This window comes from Mycetomoellerius zeteki, unplaced genomic scaffold (genome assembly GCF_001594055.1).
Source record: "Mycetomoellerius zeteki isolate Tzet28-1 unplaced genomic scaffold, Tzet1.0 scaffold243, whole genome shotgun sequence".
NCBI classification, from domain to species: Eukaryota; Metazoa; Arthropoda; class Insecta; order Hymenoptera; family Formicidae; genus Mycetomoellerius; species Mycetomoellerius zeteki.
The window spans coordinates 1,099,852-1,111,796 of record NW_017257220.1 but is presented as its reverse complement, the minus strand read 5'-3'; the positions used below and the strand labels follow the sequence as shown (position 1 = coordinate 1,111,796).

Genomic DNA, 11,945 nt, shown 5'->3' with positions numbered 1-11,945 from the left:
ATACATTCAACATCTTGATTTTTCTTTCGTAAATTCGTTCTTTTCGTTTCGTTTTTTATATCTATATATGTATTATATCTGTATATCTATATATCGGCGCATTTATGTTTCAGCATTGTCACTAAAATTAAATTTATTTTCACGGCATATATTATATTTATTTAACATTTTTAGTTTAAAAATCGTGTTATATATTATACCGTTACGTACAAATAATTCATGAAATATTTTAATGAGTACCATAAATACATACATAAATATTGTGTTGTATATATATGTATATATGTGTTGTGTGTGTGTATATATATATATATAAATTTAACATTTACCGATATGTTTACAATTTGATTTCTGGCATAGTTAACATAAATGTAGAATAATAAACTTACTTGTATAAATAAATGAAAATGTGGTATAATACAATGTTATTCGAATATTGCGAATATCTAGTTATATATAAATATATATATAAATATATATGCATATATAAAATTCTTCAATGATAATATTAAAGCTTTCAAATTATATAATTGAAAATTACTTATAATTTTAAAATAAGTAATACATGCACACAGATTTTTAAAATATTAATGCATGCGCGCATATATTGATATATTCTATATCATCGAATAATTTTTAACGTGATATAGAAGCGTTTGAAAAATCTACATTCATATGTGAAATCTAACTTCCTATTGTGATTGGCAAACATATAGTTTTATTTCAAGTTAGCAAAAGTTTTTGTTAAAAATTACGATACGTTGAGTAGACTATAGTAGTGAAATGGACTATCTGAAATTCAATCTACCTGACAGCGTTAATTGATTCTTGTTCAGCGCAAGGAGAATTGATTTATCTGTTCTATTTACTTTCCTGTGAATTCATCACAAAATAAATGATTCTAATTGGGATTATTTAACCAAAAAAGAAATAAAGCTTTATTCACTCTCTGCCTCCGGATTTCTGATCAGACCAGGGCGCGCAGTTGTTAAACAAAGGAAATGTGAAAGCATCAAGTTTGCACACAGAAAAATGCAGCATTGAAATCAGAGTGCATACTTGTGTTTTTCATCTGGAAAAAAATATTTATATAGATTTCTTACAAGCTTTGTAGAGTCACAAGTTTAATAGAGTTAGCGTTTCAAGACCGAAAAATCATTTCGGCGCGCGTTTCAAAGGACTACATACATAATATATAAATTCACACAAGTATTTAAGATCCAGCTAGACCGTTTAAAGCATTGATTTCTCTAATTTGTATTATCTCACATATACGATCCTATAATATATTATATTGATTATATATACTTTATTTATTTATATCATATTTTTTATATTATAAATATACGATATACAGAAAATATACAGAAGATTTATGCTTTATTGGCGCACCCCCGCTTAAATTGTATTGACGAAGAATCCTTTAAATTTCTTTTGTTCTTTTCTTAAGGTGAATTTTTTTCTTAAAAATACAATCACAAGCTCTTTTCAAAATAAAGTTTTATAGATTCAATTAATGTTTTCGGCAGAATATCCAGCGCAGTTGATGCATAGAAAACTCGTGGTCTCCTAGTAACATTGCAAATAACATCTCATGTCGTTTATATAACTCCCATGACAGTTAGTTTTCAATTTTATTTTATTTTATTTTAATTACTTTCTCCGCTTTCGTTACGATGAACACGATCGTGGAAATGTCATATACTTGTCACCTTTGGCAGTTAATTGTTAACTGACTCCTACACGCGAAATAATTTTCGGCCCTTTCAATTGCCGACCCTCTGTCAGAGACAGATTCGAACCTTTACTTCACCAACGACGATGAAATCAATAAAGCGAGATAGATTAAATTGAATCATGTGCTAGAAATCTTGATTTAAGTTTGATATAAATTTTATAGATAAATATCAATACATTTTATTAATTTTTATTTATCACAATGTTTTTAAATTTCTAAACAAATAAATTTTATCTAAAAAAATATAACGTACAATACAATTTAGAATAATAATTAAATATTAAGATAGATGATGCAATATAATCTATTGAGAGTCACAATAGAAATAATAAAAAATATTTCAAATAATCGATATCTCTAAAGGTGATGAATGAGCGTAACAAGAGAAATGTGTGTTATACAACATGTGGGTATAGACATTTTATTTTCTAAATTGTTACGGTTATAAAAATCATGTTATAAAAATAATTGTTGTATATTGATTTAGTGGTCTTAGATATATTGAACAAATAGAAAGTTGAAAGGGAGATCAGATGAATGATATTGAATTAGAACATGGTATCGATCATTTCTGATTGATGGGAACACTAGCGTAGCATTTAAGCAGTCTCAACTTTGACATTTTACCATGCGAATAACATATTGAAAAAAATTTATCGCTCTGAATCAATTTGCGTGAAATTTTTATACATTAGATCAATAAAAAAAAATTCTCGTTTGTACACCAAATTACGTAAAAAAGATTTGTAGATGCAGAGCTCGAATTCATTTATAGATCTATTATTATTACATTTTTAAATTCTATAATTGCAGTTCAATTTTTATCATTTCTTTTTTTATTATTTCAAAATCTACAAATCTCCATGCAGGATTATGACGTTGGTTATAATGAATTTCATCCCACGTGTCTAAGCATTACCATTTTTTTCTTTCGTAATGTCAAAAACAATTCACATAACGCAGACATAAATAAAGCTGATACTATATGAGATGTAGTCACTACATATTATTTATGATGATTTAGCGTATATTCTCTTGGAATTCGAGGAATCTGTGCTCGGCGTGTGATACATGTGGTGGAAGACAAAAGGCCATTATGACGACGAATTTGAAGCAGGCGGTGTCATTTGCGATGTCTGGTCCATATGAATACGCGAACTCTTTGGTATTTAAATCACAGATTACAGTATTCTAAAATTTTCCACAAATAATTTTTTTAGCGCTAGTCAAAATACCAGCGGGAAATAAACGATGTGCAAAGGTCGTAAAAAATATTTGCGATTAAATTTACATTTTGTGATATTTATGCATGAGTAGGTTTCCGTTTTACGATATTAAATATACAACTGATACCGAGAAGCGTTTTATCGTGTATACAATCTTTTACGTATTGCAAACTACATAGAATATTTTGTTAATAGACAACAGTATATCGCTAATTCGCCTACAAAATAAATCACATATCACAAAATAAATATATAAAAATAGATATTTTCTATATTTCTAAGGAAATTAAATTAAATTTATTTACTCGATGTTATTTATTTGCAAGAATATTACACACGATGAGTTGGTATCGATACGATAATCTATATGGTTTACGAACACACAGCGAATTCATATAGCATATTATATTTATTGACTACATTTCCGGAAAAGCTTCCCGGCGCCAAACTAAAGTCTTTGCTAAGGCGCTTATCAGTACGATGAATCCTTGTTGAAGGAAGATTGCAGAAATACAAAACGCAAAATGAAATATTTGGAAAATATATGCCTTACATGAGCGGGAACCTCACAAGAGGATTTTGCTAGGAAATACTGTATTAAGACAATCAAGAGCCAACAATCAGTATGAAAGATTAATACATATTATCTCGGTAAAATCCGAGTGGTACTTACAGGATCTGTAGTCAAAAGTGAAAATATTTATCTTTTTCTTATACTTTAGAGAGGAAGTATCATGCTGGAAGAGTTCGCATGTTTCATATTAAAAAATCAAAATTGAAAAAATTGCAGCCGAAACTCTGTTTAAAAATAATTGTAAAGTATAAATCTTTGCTAGAACTAATGAGAAATATCGTTGAAATATCGTTGCGATAAATTATATCAGTACGACACTTTCTCTCCAAATATCATACTTTGTTTTATATTTTAAAATATATTAATTGGTAATTGTTCGAATTTTGTTTTTAAATTGCATATATATATATATATTTTTTTTTTTAAATCGTACTACTATTAATATCATAAAATAATTACACTACTATCATATTTTTATTCCGTAGTATATTATTTAATATTTAATGTATAAAATTATGTCAAAATTTCTTTTTTTATTAATTTTCTATATAACCAGAAATTTATAATAGTATTTATCTTATAATCTTACATTATTCTACATAACGTTATTTCTAAGAATATCTATTATAAAAGAAATATTTCTTCATGAAACTTTTTTTTTGCATAGTACCATTATGAGATCCGAATACGACGAGCTTTTATGAGAATTATCTGTAATGAGGATTTGATTAAACATCAACAGAGCGGCATGCTTTTTATTATCAATTAATATTAAAACATAATAATTATAATAAAAGTACTATTAAGTAAATATATACTTGCATAAAATTATAATAAAAATTGGTATAACAAAAGATTCTTATATTATTTACAAATTATATATGAGTTATGGTTTTATTATTTTATTATAATTGATAATATGGTATATTGTTACAGTATAATAATGCCTGGAAATAATCTGGAGGAATATAACAAAAATGCCAAAAAATTATATTGTTAAATATTTTTATCAATCTAAGATTAATTTTTTTTAGCATGAACTTTAATAAATCTAACTTTTTGTATTAAAAAATTATTTACGTTATTTTTTTGTAATTAAATAGTTAAGGATACATTATTTGCACCTTGAATACCGAATTTCTCAGAAATTCCTTTTTAATTAATTATTAATTATAATTAAAAAGGTACGTATAAATTAGTTCTGCTCTTGTGCTTTTTATAGGAACTTTAGTTTTAATTTTTAAAACCTTTCCAAGAAATATTAGATTTTTTTATGCATAAAGATTCTGCGTAAATCGATATCGAAAGTATTCATATAAATGTATTTCTTTTAAAAAATTTTTTCCATATTTCAAGTTTCTTTAAAAAACTTAAGATATTCTACTTTTATTTAAAAAAATGTCATATGGCGACGGGACTTATAGTGATGAAGTTATTGCCTTCCTCTACTTTTGCGGTGAATGGTTTTTTACTAAATAATATTTATGTAAAAAAGCCTACGCAATTTTTAAACTCACACGACAGTTAAGAGTTTGCATCAATTTTTAAAGATTTTAGTTTAAAGAAGCAAAGACCTATTCTTTTTACTTTAATATTATATATTTAACTTATAAAGTAAATACTTATTTTTTTAATTATTGCTTTTAATTATTGTTATTTTGCGTAATCAAATGTATTGATAATAATAATAATAATAATAATGATGCATGATCAGTAATTATAAATTTTACTTAATTTTACATAAAATAAATGCGCTTGAAATTTATTCGTTAATTATTTCAATTTGAAATGTTTTTGTTTTCTGAACGTAAAAAAATGTTTCAAGTATTCACATGAATAAAAAAACACAGTAATTATAATTCATAATCTTGATCTATAGATAGGTAGTAAATTTTAATATTTAATGAAAACGTTAAATAAAGTATCTATGTTTATAAATATTGTAATTATTGCAACGTTTACAATTAAATATTTGAAGTTATTGCTCTTACTCATGAATATATTTTGCAACAGTGATAACATATGTATATATCGTATATATTGCAAACAGTTTCCTATTCAAGCAATATATTTTTACGTATTTGAATAAGCTAAATCTAAAAAAAGATGAAAAATCTACACTTTGAATTGCATGCTGTTGGATACTTTGATGTGGAGATGAGCAGGCAAAATAGCAAAAAAAAGTTGAATCCTATTTATCAGTTTAAATATTTATCCGTTGCATTTTAAATATTTATAAATAATATTTGCATTATTTTTATGCATTGTGCATGCTTTCTCTTTTGTACTTTTGCAATTTGTAAGTGCAACTAGAATTTTTTGTTTAATATAAATATTCAAAAACTCATATTTCTTCGCTAACAATTTCGATGTATAGTCTATGTAAAAAAAATCCCTAAAAGAGTTTGATTATACTTTCATATCTTGCGCACGAGTGAACAAATATCGTAAAACAAGTGATATATATCGAATATCTATGGGTCGGATAGAAATAAAATATATCAAGGTTAAAGATTACGGTCATTTTAATGGATTTTCATTTATCGATAAAATATTGACAATATATTCTACTGCTTTGTAAATCATCTATACTTTTTATTTTTATTGTTTATTCATTGCATATCTTATTGTTGCCATTTCATGAAAAGAGTAGCAATATTTAAAAATTACACTCTTCTTAAAGATAAATCTATTGAATTATTAAAAGTATATCTTGAACAATTTATCGACATTAAAAAGTATATGTATTCACGGAAAAAAAAGATTAGCTCCCACAGCTAAAAATTAGGTATGGCAGCTAAATTCAGTAGCATTATATGGACACCTAACGTCGTATCTGCGAGGTCTAATTTCCATTAGTTGTGAGGCTTAAATATTATCATTGTAACAGACAAGCATTTTGCTATTATGTCGATGTATTGATCATTGCAGCAAACGTTTTCTGTGTAACAGACAATTTGGTAGCAAGTACAGTTTCAGCAAACCATATTTAACTGTGGTAAAGACAATTTTCTTTTCCACGGACATATCCGATAACTGTGACAACTAACTTGACATTGCTAAATAAATCGATCTGTAACAGACATGCATATTTTGCTATCACGTCCTTATATTAGCTAGAGCAGCAAATCCTTTGTATGTATTAGCAAATTCATAGCTATAGTAGCTAATGCAATTTCAACTAATCAGAATTAGCTGTAAACCAGAAACATTTTTTTTCTATATTAATGAACGATTGACGCCGATAAATTTTGTTTTTGCGTAAGCTGAAGATTTCTTATGCTGCGATTTTACATGATAAAGTAAAATTAATCAACTAAATGCCATATGACGTCCGCAAATATTCTTTATAAAAAAAACCCACTTTATCACTGATCAATTGTTTGCCCTCATTGAACATAGCGAGAAAAGGTCTTAGGTTTCCGATATTCGGGAACGTGACCAACATTTTTCTTTGTTCTGGAAGAATGATGACAATGCTTGCGTGACGAATCACTAGCAGCCGGTATAGCCAAAAAAATAGTGCTGTTGGCAGTTTTTCCGTACATCACTCGCGCGAAATATGCAAAAACGGTCTGGCAAACAGATGCGCGCAGGACATTGCAGACCCTTGAATCTCCTGGTCTCGTTGCCTCTCTTATCATCCTCTGTTTTTATTTATTAACTCTCGCGCAAGCCAGCGGATATTTTTGCTCGTACAGAAACCTGCATGAGACATTGTAAAAGTTGCAAGAAATATTTCATTGAGCACACACGCAATATTATATTTTACCTCGTGTCTGATTTGAAAAAGCGTTTAAATCTATAGGTAGAATGCGTTTGCACATTATTTTTAAATAATGCATTAACCGCGCGGGAATGAAAAATTGAGGGATGAAAAATTATGTGTCAAAAATAAGTAGTTGATGTAACGTAATCAAGAAAGCAATATTATATAAATAAATGTCTTTCTAGTATATAACTCTCTTTTCTTATATTTGAATCATATATTACATATGTTCGAATCACGAAAGGACTTTGCATCGAATATAATTGATAGATGATTTGAGACATGAACTTTATTAAAAAATAATTATATATTTAAAGAGTAACGGCTCTGTGGATATGTGAGATTGAATTTAATATTTATTATTACTATGCTAATTAAAAGTTTACTAACATTGTTTATTTATTATGAGTTATAAATACGGTATGCACAAGTAAAAAAAATTTACTAACTGGATTTTAATAATAATTTTCAAACAAATATGAAAGATAATATCAGAATGTTCATCTCGGGTATATTCAATTAAGATCAATTACAGAGCAATCTAATGTTATCGCATGTTGTCAGTAATGTCACCGGGATAATCAGCTTTGGATGAACCTGTTACCGCATGTTGCCGCTAAATACCATTGTGTGCAAAATATGAAAGCTAATTTGCGAGATCTTTGATGAACAATTTCTGCAGCATCCGGTCGGCATCAATAGTGGAATGTATTATTATTTGAATTTTAAATAAGGTACATATTTATGAACAAAAAAATGTATTTAAATTGTTTCTTAAAATATATAATTATAATTAAAATGCATTTTACAGTATTCGTATTTAAAAAAAAACTTGATTATTTGTTTAAAAAAGCAATGTATCACGTACTTTTTACTAGAAACAAGAGCCATGAAATATATTTCTTAATTATGTATTAAATAATCTTAAAATTTTGAAAATTAGTCTATCAATATTAGATATTTCAAATGAAGAAGAATAATTTATTTTGTAAATTTATAGTTTTCCACATTTTTATGGAGGAGCCATAACAGCCGTTTTTTATCTAACTAAGTAGAGTATAGAAATCAAGTAGAGTATAGAAACTTACCAAATTCAACAGATAAACATTTGTCACTGTGCGCATCCGTTTGTTCCTCGCCAGGGTAATGAGCACTAAAGAATTCCCGACGATGGAAAGAAAGAAGATTGTACCATATAATGGTATAATAAGATTCTCCAGGAGACTGTCTTGACCTGATGACTGCGGGATAATTGGCGAGGTGACGTTGACAATTCTGGAAGTGACGGTGGAGAACAGGGGAAAGCTGGTAATGATCGACGAGTCATCATTGGCCCCTAAAGTACCGAAATATTCTGTAGAAACGGGGTTATCGGACAGGTTGCGCTTCTGAATCGACATTTTCTTGTCATTCGTGCTCTTCGATCTTTCGTTTTCTCTCTCATGCGCCCATGCCAGTGAAATATATTCCGATAGAGCGAATGTTACATTGCTCTGAGAGATGTCACTTTATCAAACTGTTATCACACACTGTATTCGTGAATGTTTTGCTCACTGCTTGCTAGTTCTGTAATATTTAGAACTACAGTCCAGAACAATGCTACGATAAAATCAATATTTTTTGCACGTTCGAAGCAGAGTTCCACGTTTTGCGATTATTTCACAATACTGTTCATAGTTTCATGAATGATTTTTTTTATCGAAAATTTTCAACGATAATTATTATAGCATTCTTTTGAGCAATATATATTAAAATTTTGCAGTTTAATATAAATAAAAAATATAATAGTGATTCTCACTGTCCGCATTCGCAATAATTGCAGTTTTATTTGGTCTTCTGAACTTGCGATCATCTCTCGATGAAAGTCTGTAAATAAAACAAAACATATAAATTATTAAGCATCAGATAATAATTTTGTGAGTAATATGATTAGATATATATATATATATGTGTGTGTGTATACGTTTAAAAGTATATAACTCTAGAAGCGATTTTAAACAATTTTATTACAATTTAAATGTCAAACAATTTATATACATATGTATATACTAATATTATGTGTGTATATATATATATATATATACTATGAATTGTGTATATATACACTGAAAAAAATGTAATTTTACATGGAAATTAGATGTTCATGGCTGGAAAATTACCTAAATATGATTGGAAATTTACAATTTCCAGTAAATTTCCAATCATATTTAAGTAATTTAGATAATTTTCCAGTCATAAACATGTAATTTCCATGTAAAATTACATGCGTTTTTTCAGTGTGGGATGGTGTATGAAATGTTATACCATTTAATTATCTCATTACATTTATACTTAAAGAGTATCGGTTTTTTACTGTGTAAGCAAATTCTATACCTACTTCGTGGAAATTCTATTAGGTGTGGCATTGCGAGTCGGAATTTGACGCAGATGCAAGGCGCACACACCAATTTGTGAAATGCAGGGTGGCACACGAAATGTCATATCATTTATTTTATATATATAATACATTTATTTTAATAAAATTATTACAGAATTGGTATAGAATTAATTAAATCAAAGTCCGAAAACTCTAATGAATCACATTCAATACGACTACCATTTTGTCTGGCAATCTCTTAAAAAACGCGTTCTTGTAATTGATTACTTTCGACGTAAATCTTTAAATAACGCACAGCATAATTGAACGATATAGATTGGTACGTCTCTGAATCTCTATTATATTCTTTGTTTCCACGAAAAACAATTTCACTTTATACTCAATATTTTAAGTCAATTATCTGTTGTCCACCATTTCACAAATGGGTGTGTGCCTTTACTTCCGCCTAATTCTGACTAGTAATGCCACACCTAACAGAATTTCCATAAAGTACAAATTGTGTGTTCATACAGTTAAAAAAAATCGATACTTTAAAGCATAAGTACTAAGAAATCATTCATTATTCCCTTTCAATCATCTATTATTGACATCTATCTAATTAACTACTTAATATATTGACAATTTTCTCTCTCTCTTTCTTTCTCTTTTCGACATTAGTTTTTCAAATAGATCACGTAATATATTTGTTTCATATTATATAGATAGGCCAAATATTATTACATCCTGCACTTCTTCGTTGGATTAATCATAATTCTTATTATTTTTGTGATATATTCGTTAGTAAAACGCAAAATGTATACACGCACACACATATACAAAGTTTATTTAATTTGTATTAATTCTTTTAAATTATCATTTTCTTTAGTGTTGTTGAAAAATTACCACAGTTAAGAAAAATTACCAACCGTTTTTAACTTTGTGTATAAAATGCGAAATATGTTACAAACATATAACAATATAAACATAACAGCTACACCTTCTATATTTAATGCAATTACGAGTTATTTATTCATTTTTTCTTCGCACTGTATTTTTTACGGTTTTTTTTTCTGTTTAGCAACTTGGGCTGTGCATTTTTTCAATAAAAAAATTTTACGTTATCTGATCTTTCAGCTCTTTATGCCGTTGTTCTCTCATGTCTACCATTCCAACCTCTCTTTTCGTAAAACATAAGAAATATGGTGCTTATCGCAGGTAACTCTTTTTCTCACTCGCTATTTTCCACTATATTACTGGTAGTGCCAGTCGATGAAGCACATTCATCAAGGAAAGAAAATCATTACAATCGTGACACGCATACTTTACAATACTAGATAGCTATGGGAATTCGTTGACATTTAAAAACATTTCTTTAATTAAATAATTTTTATATATTTAAAAATTTCTTAACATACGTATTTCGAGAAATACGTATTAGAAAAATAAAAATAATAATAAAATGCATAATATGTTTATAATATCTTATTCAAAATTTTTTTTCTGATCGAAACCATTTTGTTTAATTATTACAGCTAGAATTAATGAAAAAATAAATAGGCCATTTATGTGTAACACATAAAATAAATAAATAATTTACTATCTTTTTAATAAAAATTTATAATGTTTATTTTTATATAAACTACAACTATTATAATATCATTATAACACTATTACTTTATCACCAGTTTAAAAGATGAAAAATATATACTATATCGAAGTATGATGCATCAAAGACGAATTTATTCATTATATAAAATATAACACGCGAGAAATAAACAAGTTGAAGAAACATTACAAATTATAGTATTCAATTTTGCAAACAGAAAAAACGTTTTGTGTGAAATAGTCTTAATAAAATTTTAATTCAACATATTATACTAGTTACATGGAGAGAATTTTTTTTTTAAATTTACCCTGAAAATATGGTAGTTATGGTACAAGGTATACAATGTTTTAAAGATTTTTACCATGTATTTCAGTAAAATTGATCAAACTTATTTTATACTTTATTGAAGTTTTATTAATGAATGAGAGAGATTTATATTAAAATTCTTCGAAATACAATGTTGTTCTACGACTGTCATATTTTCAGGGTAAATTCTAAGAAAAAATTCTTTCCGTGTATTAGACTCTTTTATTACTAGAAAATCCATTAAAAATAAAAAAAAGTTTCTTAGGCATCTTGTTTATCTTTCAAACCTACGCTGAATACTATGCACTCTTCTTTGACTTTGAATGTCAGCGATAAGGGAATCTGATTTATTTGTACATCCCTATCGTTC

The 11,945-nt window shown here is 27.4% G+C and overlaps 1 long non-coding RNA gene across 1 annotated transcript; it reads right to left on the bottom strand.

Moving 5' to 3' along the window:
* Window positions 1–1,152: 1,152 nt before the first annotated feature.
* Window positions 1,153–10,069, bottom strand: LOC108723515 (uncharacterized). Its single transcript, XR_001936649.1, has 3 exons — window positions 10,057–10,069; window positions 4,000–4,001; window positions 1,153–1,264 (listed from the first exon to the last, which is right to left on the bottom strand). It is a non-coding gene; the product is annotated as an uncharacterized lncRNA (long non-coding RNA).
* Window positions 10,070–11,945: the final 1,876 nt, after the last annotated feature.